Genomic DNA, 21123 nt, shown 5'->3' with positions numbered 1-21123 from the left:
GTGCAGCCTCCTCTGGAGCCACAAAATGCTTCATACTACATGTTTAGATTATGTAGAAGTTCTCCCCAAGACCTGCAAACACGCTTTACGATTTAAATTTGTGGCGCTAACCTTTAAATAAGGAGTTGACCTGAACTTGATGTGCACAGGAGAAAAAAAAAAATGACTCGGGACTTGCTGGAGACTTAAGTCTGAATCTGTCAGTGTGTGTAAATGTGAAAAAAATAAAACAATGAAGATGCACCTGTCATTTGATTTGACCACAAAGACTACCATCATCACACACAATGTCACAAAAATCATGAAGGCGCAGGATTTGTTAACAGGGAGGAGATATCATGTATGAGTATGTCACTGAGAGCACATGCTGGGAAGTAAAAATGTTTGATAGAGCTGGAAAAGCCACCCGCCCTCCTGTTTTCTTCTTTTTTTTTTTCTTCTTCTGATTTTTTATCAGCGTGCTGGGGATTCCCAAGAGGTTTGCACGCTCCTGGGTGGAGGAGAGCTGGAGGGATGGAAGGGTTTGCACATTCCTGCTGAATGGCATAAGACTTCCCATCAGAGGCGCGGGGAGGGAATTTGGAAAATAATCCCTCATTTTCCAGGTTGAAATAAATGAAGTTATGGGCTCTGAAGTGGAAAAGGGCATCTCTCTCTCCCCCTTTCCCTCGAAAGCACGTGTGTAGCTGTCTCGGGGGCGGGGCGGCGGTGCGTTCACGGGTAACCTACTTTCTTTTTTTTTTTTAATCCTGCAGAATAATATAGCAATAAAAGCGACTGCGCAATCAGGGGAGCAATTAAACAACGGGAACTTTGCCTTTTGCCAACCAAGATGTATTCCAAACATTCATCTCCTGATTAACCCGTCCCAGTTGTGAAATCTGATCAAAATTGCCTGGAGGTAATGGAAGATTTGGCTCAATTGGCAGCTTACCGAGAGGGCCCTACCTGCACTGGAGGCAGTTTTTTTTGTTTGTTTGTTTTTTTTTTTAGTTTTTTGTCAGGCAAGTCAAAAATGATTTCTGTGTCCGGCAGCCTCAGTTTTTTAAAACCACTAGACATCACAAGCGAGTGGTGCACCAGTGGACACGTTAACCCTGGAGCCTACAGAGAAGCGCTATAAAACATATATCACTTTGAGGGGGAAACAATGTATAGGGCGACTGGCTATGGTGCGAAATTTGTAGCCAGACATTCCAATGTGGTGACACACACACGCACACACACACACACACACACACACACACACACACACACACACGCCAGAGCCGCAGTTATTGTCCTCCTGTCCGCAGCTCAGTTGGCTACTGTGAGGAGATGCTGCGTTCAATGCCGTTGGATATTTTACCACTATTTGCAAAATACTCAGGCGAAAAGGCATTTATCACCACGTAAGTGACATAACCCTGTGTGCATTGCATACCAGACTTAGTACTTTCAAACACCTATTCGCTGCAATGCACGCAGCATATTATGAATGGAGGCTGAGGAACACGCGCACAAACCAACCAGTGATTCTTTCTGGGCTTTGAGTTTCTTAAGTGTCAGTTCATTTGTGGTTCTTTAATTAAAACATCTTTATTGAGGAATATGCAGTACTTGAGTGTGCCATAAACTAAAGCAGTTGTGATCTTAAAACTACAGATGGCCTCATTACAAGAGAGAGAGAAGCACATGATTAGATGGTAATGATACAGGGCACACCTCAGTAGATGTTGTATTTTTAGTGGTGCAAATCTCTGATCCAATTAGTAATAAAATAAGTTAGATAGAATTCTTCCCAGCATACTTGTTGCAGTCTCATGGTTTTTGAGCTGCAAGCCTTTCAAGATGAATATCTGTGGCGTTTTCATTTTAGAATATCACATCTGACTACTGTAACTTCCAAAATTGACTACAGCGATGTATTTGCTACTTGTAGTAGCTGGATCAAGCAGCATATTAGTCCCCCAAATTTAGCTATGCCACATGTATATGATATGGAAGCCCTATGATCCCAAATTGATTTCAGCAGACTTTATTTAAACTCTTTTTAAATCAAAATCATCACTTTCACTGCTAAGCTTAAAGCGTTGGCAGGAGCTCTAACTGGCATCGTAATTACTGATAACGTCAAATCAAATCCTTCCAATTTTCAAATCAATTTGGGATATCAGGGCTTTCAGAGATTCTGATTACACCAAAACTTGGATTCAAAAATCTAAAAGATCTGATTTAACATTATAAGCACTCTCGATGCATGGTCAAGGTCGTGCTAACGCAGTGGTGGTTCTAGACCAGTTTTAATAGGGGGGCCAGGTTGGGGCTGGCTTTTTTGTTTGGGGGCACATACAAGCCAGGAAAAAAAGACAATCCCTCATTCAGACAAGGGATAAATGGAACTTAAAAGAGTGTTTACAATTTCAACAATTTTGATTGGGTTGTGAACCGCTGATACAACTTTATTTCTGTCTTTCCCTTCAGTTCAAAATCATTGCAAGTCTGTCATTGTATTATTGAGGCAGACTGCCACAGGGGGGTCCGTACTCAGAGTTACAGGGGCTCTGGCCCCTGTTGCCCCCCCCAGAACCACCCCTGTGCTAACGCTTTTATTTTAGCAGCCACAGTGAAGCTTTTGGTTTTAATAGAGTGGCTTCAAATCAATTTGGGATCTCAGGGCTTTTGGAGACTTGGATTATACCAGACAAGTTGTTTGGAGCCATTTTCTACCTTTTTTTTGTTGCCATTTTTCACATTTTATAACAAGTCTAGGAGACTGCTGCAATGCTGATTTGCTGCAAATCTCAAGAAATGAAACTTCACCTGACTTTCCATCGGCGTGAGGGTGAGCAGTTAGTGACTGAATTTTTAATTTTGGGTGAATTTATCCTTTAAATCATAAAGCTATATATGGCATAAATAATGCCTGAATTTACATTTTTTTTATGGAAATTTTTTTTTAGAACTGACATTTCGCATAAGAGCACCAGTCGAAACTACAGTCTGTGAAACAAACAACAAGCAACCGTCGAAAAAACATTTAACAGCACCACAAGCCTTTGAGTCTTGATTTTGAACTGGGAGTCCCAATTTTCCTGAAGGCACCTGAAGGCACCAGAAAAGCGAGCGGGTTCCCTCCGCGGCACGAGCTGCTGCATCAACCGTCTGTCCGCGAGAGCCGTGGAGCGAGTCAGTCAGCAGAGGAGACCGGGACATGTGTCGAGCCGTTCACTGTGATGTGTTTCACATGGAAGATAACTGCATTTGACAACTTTAAAAGGTAAGTTCCTGCCACCGCATCCTCAAACTGTCACGTTTAGACAACTTTTCACTGCGTTTGCACGAGTGTCTGTCGGCCGGGAGCGCGGTTTGTTTGGGAAGTTGCTCACAGAGTGAACTTGTGTCCAGAATCCACCACCCCAACAAAAAATAAGCTAAATGCTAATGTTTTTACCTTCGCGTTGGTTTTGTTCGGTACTCAACAGGAATGCAGGTGAAATGTGGCTGTTAGCATGACTCTGTTTCAGCTGGGGCACCGAACTGAAACCACCTCGTCTCAAACAGACTGTATAGAAATGGGGTCACGTTTTCTTCTTTTTTTGGGGGGGGGGGGTGTCCCTTAATGGGGAAAGAGTTCAACAATATTGTCCGCCATTGTGTTTTTTTCTTTTTTCGAAGGTGCATTCATGTGCCTGAAGGCTACATCGCTGTCAAAATTGTCAGAACTATACAATTTGTTTTTACAAAGTTGTCAGCAGTTTCAATCATTACGTTTGCACGCATCCATGTTTTTGTTTCACCCCATTGTTTACACAGGCAGGGTCCCCCAGGCATCCCTCAGGGATTGGGACCTTTCTGAATGTGATGATGTTGCAGTGAAAGCTGCTCCAAACTAGAAAGCCATATCAGTTCCAAATGGACATGAAAGGAAAAGGGAAATACAGCTGAGATTAATGAAATGCAGATCAGAATCACTACCAGACAGGGGCAGGAAAGGGTTCATGGACAACTTCGGACAGAAACACAGACCACATGACAGCCTGACACACACTAATGGGATAACAGGACCACATTTAAAGACACTTGAGAAACAACATACGACTATAACCTTTAAAGGGTGGTTGAAGTATATTTCTTGTGTGAAAGCCCTTCTTTCGGTGATGTTTGCATTGTGCGTAAGTCTCCCAGTCAATATTTGTGCACCAGCGTTTTCTTTTGCACATTTTGCAGTGGCAGTTGGAGTGAAGGTGTGGTGATGCCTCGAGATAAAAAAATGTGGAGCAGACGGGGATGGGAGACTGGTCTGACTTGTTGTTTTCAAACTCTGCTAATGCATCCTCACTTCAAGAAAAGCCAGTCAGGGCTTCCCCGTCTGTATTCGGCTGTAGAGCGGCTCCACAGCTTCACAGCTCCACAGCTCCAGCTTTGTCTTGGTTTTGGAAGAGTAGCACTTGCAACCACAATTGACCTTTGACCTTTAATCCAAACATGGAGTCAATGTTGAATTCATTCCTTTTGCCTCATGTTTATTGGGCTGCTGCTGCTCTTGAAATTACCAATTTTTCATTGACATAACCAAAATGTATTGCAAAAATTCCTGAGGTCTAAAAAACGCTGTGAATGCATTTCACTTTCGATGACATTGATGATTGCCAGTGGCTGACATTCATCAACTTTTGAGGCCTACGCCATTGTAACATAGTGATTTAAAGGGAGCCCCAAGGAGGCAAAAAAAAAAACAGTTTTGCAGTGTGTCTGTTTGTGATATGTGGGAGAGAAGAATGAAAGACAGTTTATTGCTGCTCAGTGCAATCGCGTCTCTATTGTCTTGTTAATTATTTTCTTTTAATTCTGCCCAGTTTGGCGAACCCATGACTCTTGGTTACAGTGGTGGCAGTGGTGTTTCTTCTCTGCAGACTGCTGTTGGTGTGTTTCTGTCAACCATGCCGTTGTCATTTTGTTTTTCTTTTTCCGCTACCTGCAGATTATTCAGTGTCAAATTTCATGGCCACTGCGAGGTGTGCTAGCATGACGGCTGAGAGAGGGCAGAGCCTATGTGGTAACTTCAATATTTGTTTTATGTACTTCTAGTTAAATCGTTACCAATCATTCATCGGATCGATTTTCCTCATATCATGCAGGCCTAATCCATGTTATTTTTGAATTTTCCTTTTCTTATCTGGCGTTTTTCTGGTGCATTGCTGCTTATTTTTGTTTTACATCCACCAGCCGATCATCATGAAACTGGTGGCAGGAATATGTACCGTGTTGTCTTTGTAAGTGAGAATGCATGTTCATCCTCGTTCCTGTCTTTGATTTAAGCAACAGATTTTCTGTCTTAACTGTGTTTCTTATATTTGGGCTATGAATACAATATGTATCATTTCTTTGGTATTTGATATGTTTGCTGCTACTATGAATTAAAGTCTAAAGTCTAAATATACTGTTTAATACGTTTTAAGTTGTTGATAAAGACAAGGTGACTAAATTTGTGCACTTATAGACTGAAGAAAGAAATATCCTTAGTAACTTGTGCTGTAGCTTTCCACTTTAGCTATTCACAATAACATACTGATGCATTTCACGCTGTCTTGCCTGCAGACAACTTGTGTGATCATGATCAGTTTTTATACAAAGGGAAAAACACTGAACACAGCTAGGGCTGGGCGATATATCGATATAAAACTTATATTGATATATTTTTGAAATGTGATATGGAATTAGACCATATCGCATACATCGATATAGTTCAAATTTACGCTGTGATCCTTGCTCCAGTCAAGCCGCTGACCCGGAGCTCTCTGCACTGCTCCCCGCGCCCCTCCTCCTTCATGCACAGTGAACAGACACTCCGGCACTCTTCAACAAACACTTTGGTGGTCGCCGTTGCCCCACACTTTGGCCTTGATACCCCGTGAAAAAATATCATCACACGGCCACCGGTCAGCGTTGCGGGCTTGCCTTTAATTTCAGCCACCTGAGTGCACAGTAGTCACTCACAGTAACTTCAGTGAGTTCGCGGTTCGCGCAGGTGGAGTCTCATCATCACGATGATCTCACGTGAAAGCCTCTCAAACAGCAGCAGCGTCTCAAAACAGAAGAACGAAACTTATAGCACAGCGAGCGAGCGCAGCCGGTTTGATATGATACGTAACTGACGTATGTGGTAGGATTTAGTCCGGTAAAGTTGGAAATATATTCACAGATTCGAACTTCCCGGATCAATAACTCATAAGTGAAACCTTGTTAAAACACAACTGACGGCTCTTTCCTACCGTAGTGAGGAAGACAACGAGCTACAACCGTATGTTAATCAAAACGAGCGTCTGGACATTAACTCTGGTCTGTATGGTCAGCCAGCTGTGAGACGAGGGCGCAGGGACCTTCTACAAAGTGCAACACCGAAAAGAGAAACTACAAAATATATTCAATAACTTCACTATTATTCAAAGTGTAGTGTCAACAAAATCATTCCACACATCAGTGGTCTCCTGCTGTTATTCTACAATTTTTTTGTTTGGAAAAAATGTGCTTTGCCATAATTTTGGGGAATTTCTATTTGGGAGAAATATTCAATAACACTATTATTCAGTAAGGTGTCACAAAACTCACCTCACCCTAACCCTCCTTAACAAAAACTGTTTTGTAATGTAACATTAACTTGATATTGGTATTTAAAAAATGTTTATTAACTTGATATTGGTATCAAGTACATCAAATACATTAACTTGATATTAGTATTTAAAAAATGTTTAATACATATTATAAATTAGGATGTTATGGTATCAGTCTGAAAGGTAAATCAACAAATTTTACTCAGTGGCCTTTGTGCCCCTGACAAAAAAAAAAAAGTGAAGGCCAAATGGACTTGCCCCTAAAATGACGAAATTCCCACCCACATGTCATTAGGGATGTCCCGATCCGATCTGTAGGATCGGGATCGGAGCCGATCTGGGCATTTTTCCGCTGATCGGAATCGGCAATTTTGAACGTGGACCCAAGCCCGATTTTTTTTTTTTTAACGTCAGTGCACAATTTGTGGCAGAACGCAGACGCGCGCGTGGTGTTACTCTGGCAAACCTGTGAATAAAGTGTCTGCAGTGTGGAAATAACCTCAATTAGAAAGCGAAAGCAGTCCAACGGCGACGTGGAACATCTGCTATATGGCCGTTTAGCGATGCATTTTACTTCTCATTTGATACAGCATATACAAAACAAAAACTCAAAGAATACAACGTGTTCACTCGAGAGTACAGGCAAGGAGACCAAAGCAGCGAACACTCGCGGATACTTTCAGTTATGAGAAATATCCTCAGCGACATGTCCACAAATATTACAGAGAGGGTCATCAAATTAATCTCTCTGGATAACCAGCTCATCTCCGTGGTAGAGGATCAGGGTTTTCTTCGTCACCTGGAGTTTTTGAATCCCCGGTATGCCCTACCATCTCTGCATTACATTTATTCCACTTTCGAGTTACAACATGCCGGTATATGCGCACGAGTTTCGTGGGTCTCATACAGCAGAGCATGTAAAGCAGGCAATCCAGGAGATGCTGAACGCGTTAATAGACAAGCAACCTGTCCACGTCATTTTATGTGACAACGTAAAGTACATGAAATAAGCAAAGGATCATATGGAGGTACCAAGCGTGAGCTGCATCTCACACACACTTCAGCTGGCTGTACACGAGGGTCTGCTGTCACAGTGCAGCGTCACACACTCACCTGCTAACACAAGGAAGGTGGAGGCCAGTGTTGTAATAGCATATGCAGAATAAGAAAGAGCTATATGAAAGTATATACTTTGTTTCAACAAAATAATAAAAACCTTTTAAGGAACAGCTTAGATGCAGGTACTTTTTTTCTTAATGCAGCTGTATTATCTAGGAAAATATTAGTTAAGGCTAAGTATCGGATCGGGACTCGGTATCGGCAGATACTAAATATTAAAGGACTCGGATCGGGATCGGGGTAAAAAAAACCTGATCGGGACATCCCTACATGTCATATTTGGCTTTGATTTTGACTGAACATTGGCTCTCACTTTGCATAAAAATATCGGGATTTATATCGTATATCGATATTCAGTCTAAATATATCGGGATATGACTATTAGTCCATATCGCCCAGCCCTAAACACAGCAATTACTGGATGTAATCATCCGGATAAGTCAGATGTTAGAAATACAGTCCTCTGGCTTCAGTGTTGAAACCAGATTTCCCTCAGCTTGAACTCTCTGATATGAACATATTTTGACGATGTCTGGATAACAGCTGGGAACTGATAGATTTAGCGGCTGATGAGAATGAATATTTAATGAAATTTGTTTCCAAATTACACTGTGCTCTTGAAACACAAAATAAGCTGATTGCACAAACCACTTCATTTGATTTTAATCAACAGAGACACGTTGTTTGTCATTTGAGGAACATTTTAAAGACCGACCACCAGGTCACAGTCAGAGTTTTGCACCACATGCAAAGTCCAGTATGAACACGGCTCATCATCATCTCTACTGCCATGGTTCACTTTTGTTATGCTTGTTAACGCTTTTTCTGTTGATACAGACACACACACACATTCACAGATACTGGCACTCATGTCATTCTGTTATTCAAGTTATACAGTCTCCCCTTTTGAGTCAACTTTTTCTCTTTGTTAACTAGTGTATGCACATGCACACACACACACACACACACACACACACAAACACACACACTAGCGTTCACACTCATCCGCTGTGAAAGTATAGTCACCCCTTCTTGAGTCAGCCCTCTCCCTCTGTTGTTACACTAATGTGCACGCACACACGCACGCACACATACATGCAGAGCCTCTCTTGCTCTTTCTGTGCTGTTTCCACTGCAGTGTCTGCCCTGCCCTCTAATCAAAGCCATATGTTCTCCAGGTCGCTCGCATGAAAAGTCTGTTCTGTTAGCAGCGCTGCTCCCACTGTAACCAGCCCCTCACTTTCTTCCTGGCAGAGGGAGACTTTTGAGAAAGAAGGTAACCTGCACAGAATTGTGGGTTGATATTTCATCTTTTTTTTCTCTTTTCTTTTTTTTTTCTGTTGGATCCATCCATAGTGATTTGGTAATGGAAAGGTGTATAGCTTTTTCTCACTTGAATCCTTGCTATTCCCTTCTTCTCTTTGTAGTTGTTTAAGTATTTATGAGCTCTCCTGGTGGCCGGTTTAATAAAACCTTCATGAATCAAAGATATTTTAGTCCTTAGCCTTGATCGCTCCTGACAGACCAGGGTGCTAAAGATTCTCAGGGCATGTAGGCTCACACCACCTCTTCAGCTGAATCAGCTGTCAGTCTCTATTATTTAAAAACCTGCTGTCTAGGGCGCCAAATTGAGGCCGCTCAAACTTATTATCAAAGAAATGTTGCCAGTTTGGCCACATTATGTTACCACGACTAATATAAACATGACCCTTAACTTTTTTTTATGTGGGGACCCGCCAGAAACTGGCATGTGACTCATTTTGGATCCCACCTCACACATAATAATACTCCTCTCAAGTGAAGGATAATATCTGTGTTAAATTCTCATAATAAGGGGGATGCCGTCCTGTTGATCTGGTTATGGATAAACTACAGATTCCATTCAGCTTCAGGTTTCTTCAGTGAAATTTACAGGGCAGCAAATGGAAAGCAGTTTTCCATCAGTTCATAACCACTTAAACTGTGATTTTCTGCCCAAAGCTGACTGGGTTCGACCCAATGGGTTTGGGCCAATTGGAGCTCTTTAAATTTGCTCAGACTTGGATGAGGTTGGAATTCAAGGCACTATTTAGATGTTCCTGTTGTAAAAAGTAGTTAAACAGTGGTATATAGGATTCAAATATCACATCCTGTTCTTGTATTGGAAGTTTGTTGTTTATATTTGACCTTTTTATGTATAAGTAAGATGAAAAAATCTGCAATTTACTGTTCATGTCTCAAAATTAAAGCTTCTTTAAAACTTAGAGGTTGACTTTTTGGAATACAGATCAAGCGTTGGCGGGGTTCTGACTCAGTGGGTTGTGTTTAAATAGAAGGGGTCCGGTCCAGTTTTCTCACTGATACACGGCAGTCCTTTGGACAATCACGCGAAAATCAGTGCATGATGTAATCAGTTGTAACCTTATGTTCTTAAGCACATGAAGATTAGTTTTTACTTCCCAGCTGTGCTGAGCTCTCCCTTTATCTATGTCTTTGCACTGCATGGTAGCATTCATCAGTTTTCTTTTTAACTGTGACCAGTTTAAGGAATGTGATTCTATTGTAGTCATATGATGTGTCCTTTCTTCTCTGTGTTAAAAGGGGGGGGGGGTCCTTGCATGAAGAGTATGTTACTATACCAAATAACTGTGCAGGATTTTCTGTTTCTGGATCTTGGAACACCACAAGACTGAGTATCTACCTTAAATTGTACAACCTGACTCACATTAATCTTTAAGCTTTCAGACATCACTGTGGAATGGATACCTCCAAAAAAACATTATACGTAAATTGGCTAAATTCTAGTTATTGTTGTTTTCACCTGACACAATGCTACTTTTCTCTATGACATCTAACCACTGTTTTTGGCTTTTAAGACATCATCAGAAAAAGTAAAGTATCATTGCTGCTTAGTTGCATGAATTCTCTAACATGTGTATTCTTTGTGCAGTATGTTTTTTTCCCCCCTCATTCCTCATTCAGGCTAGTTTTGACTCACTCTCTGAAAGGAGTTTTTTAAATTATGCATGAAAGTCTAATCTGTGTTCCGTATCAAGTACGCTCTTGGCGAATTCTTTACAGTTTTAGTAATAGTCACCTTTTTGGCGTCACCAAAGTGTCTTGGTCTGGAAACATAATGCAGTTGAAATCTGTTTTTTACAGCGTGACTATTTCTTTGCAGTCGGGTGACACCAGTTGGAGCGTCACTCTATTGTACTCACATGGCATGCCTTTTTTTCTCCGTGGCCCCAACTAAACAGAAAAGGGGATTCCTTCCTTCTCTCCCTGACCTGCTTATTATGCTGCTGGAATGCCAAAGATCCAATGCTGAATCTTAGTGTGTGAAGTATTTAGCAGCGTATTTCGGAGGCTCAGGAGGATAAGTGGCAATTCAGCTCACTTTGAATCCAGCTCTCATTTTACACTTTCACATTTTCCACGTCTCTCGCTCTCTTTATTTTGCTCATCCACTGTGCAGTATTAAAGTTAGTTAAAAGAAATGCAAAGATTATAACCAGTGCTATCATAGTGCTGCTCCCTACCCCGCTGATTGGGCTTCACTCTCCTGCGCTCCGTGTTAAGTTTGACCTAATCACATACCAGGGTGTGAGTCATCGTTTGGATGAGTTGTGAAATAATCCCTCCTGAATGAACATTAGAAAAAGGCTTTTATGTGAGTGTGAGGGCCCCCCTGTTGGGGGGGATAAACACAATGATTTAGGACGGGGGTTCACAAACTGTTCCAGTCCTGTGACATAAACTCATTAAAACAAAATGTTATTCATTTTGATTTTGATCATGAGACAAAAGGTTATTGCACACAAGTGGATTTTTTTTTTTGAATCCATAATTTCAATAAACTGGTTGTATGCCTCAATTTCTAAACAACTGTGGCCTGTTGTGGAGCTGTGTCAGTCAGATGTAGTTTAAAATCAATCAGTCAGTAATGACCACCTAGAGACTTGATCCATTTTCTTAGCTTTTGGCTAACATGTTAACGGTTTCCAGCTTACACATCCAAAGTATTTCCCTTTCAGCTGAAACTCTGCTGGGACTAGCTTCGCTTTGAGAATTACAAATGGCAACAACACACTTATCAACTTAAGTTTACTGGGCCGTCGTATTGAATGCTTCAGTGATGCTGAAATGGAATCTCTTGTGTCTTCTTTAGAGATTAGAGTTAGCGTGTTGGTCCTTCTATTGATGCGCACCTTTTGTGAGCACTTATCTGTAGTTTGCATACAGGCACGATTCAGTCCTTTCCTTTTCTTGTCCAATCGCCTCAGATGCAAAGTATTTTCAAACAACACGCCTGCTTTGACTTCTTTGTCAACCACAACTGGTTGTGGTGGCTCTGCACTTGCCATCTTTAATGCGCTACAACACCATAACAAAAAAGAGCGAATGCGTGACAGCGCTTCGAGTTATCGAGAGGAGACGCTGCAGCGGTGTGTATCAACTTGCTGTCGGACGGTAGAGAAAGCGCCGCTGCTACAGGTGTATCCATACAGCAGAAATTGAAATTGTTTTGAAAAATCTGTATTTTTGACAATGCTACCTTTGATAGGCCAGTATCGGTTGATAAAAACAACTAACTGACATAGCTGTCAGGCTCTAATGTTTTCATTTTAGGGCTGTGAGATGACCTTAATATTGACTGAAGCTCACATGTAAAAGGAAACTTCACTGTTATGGACCTGGATACAGTACATGGCTGTAGTGAAATGTTACTTTGCAATACTGTGTACATGCACTGTATGTGAAAGCCAAATTAGTATTTCATGTTGTAACTGAAGTGAAGAGTTGAAGAGTTTTGCTCTAAAACAAATTATTGTGTAGATCATCTTTAAAACTGGTGTATGACAGTTTGGAAATAACCTTTTGAGATGAATGAGGGAGCCACTGACGCACACTCTAAAACACACACAATAAAATATACAGTGTTCTGTTGTTAACCATCTGATTTTGATTATATCCAGTCTCTTCAGGACTGTCTGAAGTGCTGAGATCATCCCCTTTTGCTTTCATCAACATGTGTTACACTTTACTGCAGAACGGGTAATGTTGGCTCTTATTGAAAAAAGTCCCAAACAGTTCTCTTTTAAAGCAAGATGGGCAGACAACTGTCTCTTCTTGTTTTATCAGATTTTCTGAGTCATGCAGGCAGCTGATAGCACAGCTTTCTTTGTCTTTTTCCAAGATAGACAAGCTTTTTACAGTCGAATGTGTTCAACCATTCTTTGCATCCGAAATCTGTGCCCCATCTTTAAAAAAAAAAAAAAATGAAGCTAATTTGAATAGTCCAGCTTGTTTAGGATAGTTTAAAATGGTAACTAGATAATTAGATTTAACATATTAATTGGTGAGTTTTAGAGGTGCTGGCAGGGGGACTTTGTTAGCTTTGAACAAGAAAAGCTTAGCTGATTCCCTCTTTTATCTGCCTTTTTTTCTGCTGAACTAACCAGCTGCTCTCTATGGCTTCATATTTACCGTATAGAAATGTATCAATCAATTCATCTAGCTCTTGGCAATGTATTGAACCCAGTTTGGTATAAAGAATTACTCATCGCTTTGCACAAAGCCATTTACAAAAACTCCCAGAAATTAAATAGCTGTGTGTCACTGCAGTCCCTGTCATGTGTTGTAGCTGTCAGACTGATGACTGTCAAGGTGAAATATTTATGTCAATGAATTATGCACAAACTTCAAAGTCGCACCCTGATTGGCTCCTGAACTTGCAGACTGACAGGGGCAAGCCCATGCCTCATGTCACTCTTTGTCTCTCTCTCGTCTCATTCGCTCTGTTTCTTTTACTCTCTCTGTCGGCTTCACTCAGTTGACATTAAAAACAAGATGGTAATCCGGAATCCGGAATCAGCTGGAATACATGGCGCTCTTGATTTACAAGAGTATTTATAAGGCTTGTTGCTTCTATTAATGTAAGTATTGTCATCAAAATATTCATTGATTTTATACCATTTGAGATATTGTCCAGGAAATTATGCATGGTATGTCATGTGCCTTGTGCTGGACAATATTGTACATATAATACAACAAGTGAAGTAGAAGTGATTGAGGGTTTTCTTGGTCACTGCACTTCTCACTCTGTGTGACCTGATTTCCTGTGTGTGGGTGTGTTCGTGCGCCTGTCTGTGTTTGTAGCCCAAGGCTGAGATTTAGCCTAAAAGAGCCGTTTGCTTTCCCGGACAGGGTCACAGTTCAGCTGATAACAAGAGCTACTTTGAACTGTGTTTAGTGTGTCTGCATGGTTGTTTTTTTTAGGTTTATTCATCCCCGAGATGGAACCATTTTTTAAATAGGTAGTTTATTTGTAAATGCTAATCTTATAGGAGGTCTGCTGTGTGGATGTCTTTTTTATTGCCATTTCATCTGCAATTTCTCATGAGAATGAAATACAGCCATGAAGATAAACACTAACTGAACAGCTGTAGGACCTTTTTATATGAAACCTTTAAGTCCACATGCTTCCATTTTAAGCGACCACGGTGTGGAAATGCTATCCTGGTGCTAATTTCAGAGTGTTTTTAAATTAGCTTGATGGCAAGCACAGCTGTCTATCATACCCACAGGCACATGGCTTCAGGATTTAAAGCTACAGTGGGTGACTTCTCGCCCGGGGTAATCAGAGTGTTATGCTACTACCAAGCCCCATACCCATATATTTCACAGGCTCATGCCCTAACATGTGTCAGTTGTCAGTTTGTGTCCTCAGATGACATTAGCCTTAATGCAACAGCTGACATTTGTAAAGACACAGCATCACCTGAAGCAGCGGATGATGAACAGATGGTTTACAAATAAAAAATGTATGTCTTCCTTGTTTTTAATTGCGTCTTGCCTGCTACATGTTTACATATGCTGCACTTTCGTTTTGCCTTGCTCCTCCCAATAGTAGCCATTGTAATGACTTGCCTCTGCTCCATTTGCTCATCTCTCTTTTATAAATACACCTGAGCTCAATGACAGGTTGGTGCCTGAACAAGTCTTGCACACCAAACTTGATTTGTTGTTTCTGGAAATTAGAAATATGGGCATGCAAATGCAGGTTGACAGAAATGTAGAGTATTATTATGTTCATTTATTCTTAGTTTGAATATAAGAGAAATAATAAATGAGGATTCAAAGTATGATCAAATGAGTAAAAGGTTAAAGTTTCATATCCAGGAGGAGTAACCGTAACAACACAGGTGCTTAGGTAGGGAGTGATACTGTGCAGTGTCAAATGTAGTGACTTAAGTTGTTGTACTTTTGATATATCTGGTTGGACCTGTTCTTTGACTGTGACACATGCAGGTGAGATTCTTTAGGTTAGGGATCGGGATGGGCTGTCCTCATTGAGATGAACAGAGGAATCAGAAAATTGTAATCTGAGGTCTTACAGGAAAACATCTTCAGCATGTCAGTAGGTCATTGTCAAGGTGCCTGGTCTCAGTCAGTTATGTGGCTACAGGCAAGGTGCTCCCATGTGTGGCTGCTTCAGTCTGAGGTGTGTTGTGCAACTGAAAAATTGAAATCCACTATTTATCTTGGAATGTGTTGTTAGATTGTTTCCTGTGCTAACATTCTACATGTTTCATGTGTCTTTTTAATATTTGTGTTTCTTTGTTTCAGGCTGCGAAAGAAATATTGGGATTGCAATACTGCCCAGTGCAATATTCACATTGCAAATGGTGCAATTTTTGATGACAAACAGCATTATAATCAGTGAATGAGTGTCACTTAGTACATTTACTCAAGTACTGTACTTATATACAATTTTGAGGTTCTTGTATTTTGCTTGAATGTATACATTTTCTATTCTTACACTCCACTACATTTGGAGGCAAGGAGTGTACTTTTTATCCACCAAATAGATGTATTGATACATATGATATTTTTTGCAGATTACATGCTGCATCAGAGCCAGATGAGAGAACGTTAGAATTAATCAGATAAATAAAAAAACCCACTGATTCCAATGATCAAAAAAATGCTGCGCGACCGCTCGTCAATGTCAGTCCGGGGGGGGGGACGGGACCGCTCGTCAACGTCAGTCCGGGGGGGGGGGGGGGGGGGGGGAGACACGGACGTACGGACAGCCGGTCATCAACTCCGTCAGCCGGGGGACGGACGGACGCTCATCGCCGTCAGCCAGGAGCTCCTAGGCCGTCAACCGGGGGACGGCGGACGGACGGACGGACGGACGGACGGACGCTCGACACTGTCACGCGCGGAGTATAGCGGCGCTGACCGAGCGGTAGAGCGGCGCAGCGCCGCTGTTCCACCGTCTGGGGAGAACCCTGAAGTACATTTGTATGTGTGACTTTTACAAATAATATAGTTTTCAATTAATTGATCACGTTGCAAACCATAATATCTATCAAGATAGCATTAGGCAGCCCTACGTTTGGTATTAGTTGTATTTGAATTAATAAGATGAATGTTACTGATCCTATTCAGGGGAAAGAAAATATTTTTAAAAGTTCATTGGGCCATTAAATGTATTTATTATTCACATAAAATGACCACCAAACCTGTCTTCCCTGACTTCCCAAAGTTTTATGACAGGCGTCAAATTCTGTCTCTAGTTCCCACCAGCCTTATTTTGTAGTCTTGATGTGCCTTTAGAAAATGTTATCCATCAAATAGTTTACCTTGTTTTTATTAGCTGCATTATATTGATTGTTAAAGCCCATTTTGAATAAAAGATACTTGATGTAATCTCTGGCCTACTAAAGAAATTTAGTATTTACTAGACGTTCATAAGTATCTGGACAATTCTGAATCTTGGCATGTCTCCTATTTATTGCTACTGGAGTGCCTCATTCTTTCGAAATGATCTCTGCAGCTACAGTATAATAACAGTGATTGCCTGTGGTATAGAGCTGGATTCATTAGGTTCACCACCAGTTGCACCATTGTAGATGTGTGGAAAAATGTTTTGAAATCGAAAAAAAACAGCATAAATCAAGCAGATCTAACTCTCAAAGTCCCATCGTCAAAGGCTATCGTTTTTGAGCTATGAATCATCAGTGTGCTCGAAAGGCTACAGCTGATTTTTTGAATGGAGCACTTGTCTGTTTCATCCCTTTCGGTGTAGTTCTGTCTGTGTGAATGTAGCACAGAGCCTTGAAAAGAGGCTGCAGACTTCCAGCACAGACACCTTGATGTATGTGTGTGTGTGTGTGTGTGTGTCTGTGGGTGTGTGTGTATTTGTAATTCTCTCTCCCTCTCCCATAGACAGACACACACATACACACACACACACACACACACACACACACACACACACACACACACACACTAAATATGTAGTTGGTCCTCTCTCGCTTGGTTGGACCCACATTCCGACTGTGGCCCACGCATTTTGGCAGGAATTAAGGGCTGTAGTCACTCTAATTATGAGGTCTCGGGCACTCGTTTTTTGGATTTATTCATCTCTGGCCACCGTGACGATACCAGAACCACACAATTAGTATGCCTGCATGTTGCGGGCGAGCGTGTCTGTTATGGATGTATTTCATGCAAGCAGGGCGCATGACTAGTCTCTGCCCAGCTATGATTTATTTGTCTACCAGTGTGCTGGATTGATACAGACAGTGAAAGTAAATCAGGTTTTTCCCTCATTGTAGAGCTGTATGTGATGAAAGACAGCTATTGAAAAGAGACGGTTCAGTTTCACAGACAGCTTTGCTTTTTCTCTTTTCCAGCTGGCATTCTGTATTCTGTATAGTTTGTATGATTGGCTTCTTTGAAGAGTATATCCTTTCAGAAAAGTGTCTTGTATTTCAAGACTGCTGAACAATATCAAAAGTCTTTCAGTATCGTCATACACGATATTTATCCCAATATTTTGAAGTCACATTTAAAGCAAGTCATAAATGCGAGGACTGGGTAACAACTAGGGATGTCCCGAATCGGAAATCGGGGCAGATCACGTGGTTTCAGACTCGATCGGAATCGGACGTTACATCCCGATCAGGGATCGGATATATATATATATATGTATGTATATTTATTCTCATTATTTTTTATCAGATCTATAATATTTCTAAACAAATGGGAAAAATGTGTGTGCGCAAGGCACGGGTCGGGTATTGGTAAACATTATGACCTGCCACCGCTGTCAACGTTTTTTGTGCCTCTGATTCATGTCTTCATGTCACTCTGCAAGTAGTCCATTCATTTGTCACGACGGAACTTCATTCAAAGCAGAGCCCCACCAAAGAGCCTGCAATCGTTGCGGAAGGTTATCTGATGTGTAAGTGTTTCCCTTATATGCATTCTGCTGCTGGATTTTCAGCGCTGCCGCAAAAAAAGACATGATTTTTGTAGGTTTAATATCACGGGCGAATGGCGTATGTAAGTTGCACACAGTGAAAGCACTACACCCTAAGTTATATTGAAATTAATTATTATTGTCATTACTGCTATTTGTATAATTTCTACAAGTCACGTTTAAGTTGAGTGACTGAAATCCTTGTCATACTATACAAAGGCTGCAACAGGCAACTCATCAAACCGGGGTGAAGTTAGTTTCAGGTTGTATATTTGGTGGATATTCACTCGGGTCCAGCCGCGACTTTACTGAGGTTCACCTAGTGTCAGCAGCAGGAGGACAGTTAGCTCACCTCCCAGAGCCTCCCGCTGAATCGCTGCAAATTGGTTTAGGGGCTGTCATTAAATTACTTGAATATAAATATATTAATACAAAATAATTGCAGTGTTTTCGATATCTTCTATGTCATGTGACCCAGTGACTCCAATCCAGCAGCAGATTGTATTAGTAAACTGGAGAAATGAGACACACCGTTTTTTTATTGTATTTTAGTGCTTCCTCTATTTTATATGAATATTGATATGCAGAAATAATTTTTTTTTTTATGATAGCTTCCATGTCATGTGGCCCACTGACTTCTGAAACAGATTCTGTTTCCATAAAAAATCTTTAATAAAGAAAATAATGTTAAAAAAGCTCTCTAATGCTCAAGAGGTTGGACGTGTGGGGCGAACTATTTCTTTCTTAGCTGAAGCCAACAAAATAAATGTAAAGAGAGACACATTTTTTGTCCTTTGCCAATCACACCTATGATAAGTGTTAAATGATAAAATAAGGTGAATAAGATAAAAAATAAGGGACATCCTGGATCTGTTTCTTTGCTCTTCTTCATTTTTTATTCATATATAATAGAAGTGTCGGATCAGGACTCGGTATTGGCACATACTCAAAATCAAATGACTCGGACTTGGACTTTGCGTAAACTTTACTGTAATGGAGCTTTAAAACCAGGAAGTACAACACTTATGCCATGTAAGGATATAATATCCAACATGTAAGAAGATGTATAGTCTCATTTCACGACAGTGAGATAATATTGACTTATTGTCCAGCCCTAGCAGTGTAATCAACAGCACTGCCTGATGATCTGAGCAGAGATAGCTGCTACCTGCATGACTAAGTGAGAGGGTCAGAGAGTTGAGGCAGAGCATCCAGGGGACATCAGATTGAAAACAGGAAAACATTTTCTCCAAATTTAAATTTGTTTTTTTGAGGATTTCTAAGTTAAAAGGTTACATAATTGTTACATAATGATTACTTGTGTCAGAGGTAGAGTGGCAATGCCTGTATAATATTTAGGGGGCCAAGCGAGCATACGCGTTTCCTAGGACCAGCGGTGCTAGGAACCCTATTGTAATTGTAAAGATTTTTATTTTTATTTTTCTCGGGCTAAAAGTGGTGCTGCAGGCTAAACCGAGCAAGGGAGGGCGGTGCAATTTGGAGGGTTGGTCCAGACTCCTGCGAATATCTCAGACACAAAAAACTACATATATTCGCCTGCAGGGGGCGCTATCAGGAAAACACGTTTTTGCCTATAACTCCCACACCGTAGGTCGCACATTCAAAAACCTTGTATCCCCAGGTTTTCAAAAGTTATCAAAAGAATTTTGGCACTCCAAAAAATCTGCTAGTTATAACCAAACAATCTTTTTTGCTAGCTAAAAAACACATATTGTTTCATATTTCGTTCAAACTAAATGCTTTCAACATCAAACTTAACTCAATTATTCCTGAAGTCATCCAGAGGCTCTGTGCCAAATTTGGTGCATATTGGAATATAGGTGGCGCTATAATGGATGCAATCGCGTTTTTGCCTGTAACTTTCACATTTTAAATACCACATTTGCAAACCTTATATCCATATGTTCCCTGAATAGAGCTGGGTTTTCTGACATAGGACACGCCCACTTCTGCTGCACATTTCTTTTGCTAAAGCGGCACATATGCAAAACCTACTTTTTCGAACTCCTCTTTGGGATTTTTTTCCGATCTGCGTGAAACTTGCCACGTACACTCTTCAGCTGGACCTGATCTAAAGTTATCAAAAGAATTGTGCATTGTCAAAATATGCGCAAATTATTAACGAACAAATTTCTGTAGCTAGCTATAAACATGTAAACTGTTTGATATCTCGGTCAAACTACTTGCTGTTAACACCAAATTTCAGTTCCTTTGTTGCCATGACACTGGGAGAGGATGAGCCGAATTTGGCGAATTTTGGCCTCTAGGGGGTGCAAAAAGATGGGAACTTTATATCTCTCGAATGGCTACACTGACTTTTACGAAATTTGGTTGGTATGATGTAGGGCCCTAACCCTGAGGCCATATCTTGAAGGTGGTCATTACTGGTCAATGTGGGCGTGGCTTAGTAAAACAAATCCAAATCGGCACACATTCAGCCTTTTGCACTTCCAGTGCACTTCCCATTACAGCGAATACCACGGCTCAGACGTTGGCCTGTGTCTTCACTTTTGCCCAGAGCCCATCATCCTTTGGGCCAACTTCTGTGGGCTCTGCGGTGCGCGGGGTCCGAGTCGCACGGGGGGCTTGGCCCCCGTTCATAACTGCTTGCAGTTCTTGTTGTTTTTAAAAGTTATTACTTCAAAGCCTCATAGCATGTTCATACACACACCTAATAACAGGAAAAATTATTCCAGGAATCTTTAAGATTTCTTCCCGCCTTTGCTTTGATGCTTTAATTGTTAGTAGTTTGTGGAAAGATGACAGGAAACCAGGGGGAAGAAGAGGGGTGATGGAATGCAACTAAAGTTCCCAGTCAGATGTGAATCAGAGTTGCTTAATTTCATGGTTAGTGCCTTAACCCCTAAGCCCTAAGTTTTCTTAACAGTTGCATCATATGATGGATCTGTCATTGAACTCATTTCAAGCTACCAGTCGAATTGCACCATTCCAACATAGTTTTTCTTTTTCTTCAGAAAATATAAGGTTATGATGATTAGTGTGAATTATCTACATACATGATATAATGCTAATGTTTATCGGTACTTACTTACTTACTTACTTACTTACTGATGATTAAGTACGTTGATAGTGGTCGTGTGGTGGAGATGTGTCTAAGGTTTTCCCATGGAG

At 40.9% G+C, this 21123-nt stretch overlaps 1 protein-coding gene across 1 annotated transcript in view; it reads left to right on the top strand.

Moving 5' to 3' along the window:
- Nucleotides 1-3139: 3139 nt before the first annotated feature.
- The window catches only part of plce1 (phospholipase C, epsilon 1), a 97758-nt gene continuing 79774 nt past the window's right edge, over nucleotides 3140-21123 (top strand). Inside the window, exon 1 of the mRNA XM_030400562.1 lies at nucleotides 3140-3259. The gene's annotated coding sequence lies outside the window, so the exon portion shown is untranslated. The remainder of the gene's footprint in view (nucleotides 3260-21123) is intronic.

Source organism: Sparus aurata, chromosome 20 (genome assembly GCF_900880675.1).
Source record: "Sparus aurata chromosome 20, fSpaAur1.1, whole genome shotgun sequence".
Taxonomy (NCBI): Eukaryota; Metazoa; Chordata; class Actinopteri; order Spariformes; family Sparidae; genus Sparus; species Sparus aurata.
This window is presented reverse-complemented; position numbering and strand designations above follow the sequence as displayed.